Raw genomic sequence first — 2465 nt, 5'->3', positions numbered from 1 at the left:
CAGGGAACTGTCACCGTGGAAATCTTTAATCGCCACCCACAGTTTCCGCTCTATTCTCTTTCTTGCTAGAAAAGAAATTAGGATAGGATTTTGTGGTTTCAGGATTCTTATTTTAAAGTGAAAATTTCTCTTGTACAAGCAGAAGATGCAGAGGTGGGCATGGCAAAGCACAGAAGGGCATAATGGGATTGAGGGGTGTCCTTCCTTCACAGAGCAGCAGGTAAGCCTGGTCACAGAGAGACAGCAGCATTCTCTGTGCCCTGGTGTTAGAACCTAGAAAAGGTGGGTCTGACCTTTTCACAGAAGAGAGAAACACTATTGGAAAAATACCATAAATTTGGGCTGGCCTACAGCACAGCAGCTGAGAGAGGAAGATTCTGCATAGCCAACTACTGTGTGCATCCTGGCCTTGGTGGCCTGAAAAACACATTGGCAGTAGGTGTGTATGCCCAAAACCCTAATGAGGAGGAGGAGTGGAGAAAAAAGGATTGCAGAGTGATCATGCCCCATGGGGTGGTTCTCCCACTCTCTCTGTCTCTGTCTCTGGTGAGTGTTCGCACCCTCTGGTGAGAAAAAATTAACAAATAACAACAAAATGGCCCCATGAAGTTGCTCTTTCTCAAGAATTCCCCACTCTACATCATGGATAAAGTCCTCAAAGGAGGTAAGAGTGGAAGGAATAGGAAGACTGTAGGAGTGGTATAGGGAAGATAACCTCCATTAGTGTAAAGTTTTTTTAAAAAGAAATTATGATCGCGTGTGTGCACACATGTACGTGTGCATGAGAGAGAATGAGAGAGAGAAAAGCCCTGGCCAGTGATGTGCTGAGACAGCTAATGTCAGATATTTAGGAATGATTCCTACGGATGTTAAACACAGGCATTCTTAAAATGTGGGACAGCAAATGGTGTTATGGTTATGTCACTGGATTCCCATGTAGCCGACTGGGTTTGAGTCCCAGACCTGGCGACTTAAAATTCACATGGGGTGCATGTGCGTGTGTGTCTAAGATCATGAAAGGAAAATGGAGGAGAATGGATTGGTGCATAGTTATTCTCCCTTGGGGGTGATTTCTCTCTTTCTTTTTTTAAAAAAACCTTATTTTTATTCATTCATTCATTCATTCATTCATTCATTCATTCATTTTAATTTGACCAGAGAGAGACACAGAGAGAGAGAGAAAGAAGGAAAGTGAGAAAGCAAGTCACCAGATCCAGGACTCGAACCATGGTTAGCCATGTGGGAATGTCCAGCACCCTTAACCACCACACCACCTGCTGGTCCCCGATTTCTCTCTTTCTTTTTTTCCTTCTTCCTTTTTTTTTTTTTTTTAACAAATAACATCTTTGTTTTAGCCTTCAAAAAAACAAACTTTTCTTCTTTTTCCAAAATAATCAAGATTAACTTACAAAAATGGGCATACATTTCCAAAGCATTTCCCTTTAATGGGAAACAGCTTTACAGGATCTAAACATTAACAGGTCTTAAAAAAATTCTATTTTGTTGCCTTTGTAAAAGAAAACCTAGCATCAGTCTAGGATATCCATTCATCCTCCAGGTCCTTCTCCTCCAGGAACCAGCATTATGATATCATTTCCATTTAGCAAAATCTGATCTAATTTAGTAATCCTTCTTCCTTCTGGTGTGATTTCAGATGCAGGAACATCTTCCAGTACCGTACTGACAAAGTCATCAAAGCCTAGAAGTGGACCAACAATTTCCTTATCGCTTTTCATCACAGTCTGAATTCTTGATCCTCTACATTTGTCCACAAGCGGCAGCAGCTGCACTGGGTTTGGTGGTAGTGTTAGCCGCCATTCTCGCTTTCTGTCTTACTGTCTTTCTGTGTCTCTCTGGCAAGCACACGTGCCCTATAGCAAACAATTCTCTTAAAAGACACACACACACACACACACACACACACACACACACACAGACTAAATTGTGGGTCTGGTTCTATAGCTTCTTGGTTAAGGGAGCCAGAACCCACATGGCTGACTACAGTATAAATCTTGGCCCTAATGGTTTGATGAACGTGCTGGGTGCAACCTTGAAGTGATAGAGGAATGGAGGAGAAAGGATCACAGTATGACCATCCTTTGTTGGGGGAGGGTGCTTTCTCTTTCTCTTTCTCTTTCTCTTTCTCTTTCTCTTTCTCTTTCTCTGTCCTCTTTCTCACTCTGGCAAGTACATGTGCTCTCTGACAATTTTTTAAAAGCATCTCTCTCTCTCTCTTTTTAAAAGAATTATTATATTTAACTTTATTTATTTATTTAAATTTGTCCAGAGAGGGACAGAGTGCAAGAGAGAGAAAGAAAGTGAGAAAGTGAGCCACCAGGTCCGGGATTTGAATCATGGTCAGCCATGTGGGAGTCCAACATCCTTAATCACCATGCCATCTGCTGGCCCACTCTCTGACAATTTTTTTAAAAACTAAATTATATAGGGCCAGGAGGTGGTGCAGT

At 41.8% G+C, this 2465-nt stretch overlaps 1 pseudogene; it reads right to left on the bottom strand.

The window, feature by feature from the left end:
• Nucleotides 1-1547: 1547 nt before the first annotated feature.
• On the bottom strand, nt 1548-1818 carry LOC102498151 (U6 snRNA-associated Sm-like protein LSm5 pseudogene; annotated as a pseudogene).
• Nucleotides 1819-2465: the final 647 nt, after the last annotated feature.

The sequence above is a fragment of the Tupaia chinensis genome, unplaced genomic scaffold, assembly GCF_000334495.1.
Source record: "Tupaia chinensis unplaced genomic scaffold, TupChi_1.0 Scaffold000098_3, whole genome shotgun sequence".
NCBI classification, from domain to species: Eukaryota; Metazoa; Chordata; class Mammalia; order Scandentia; family Tupaiidae; genus Tupaia; species Tupaia belangeri.
This window is presented reverse-complemented; position numbering and strand designations above follow the sequence as displayed.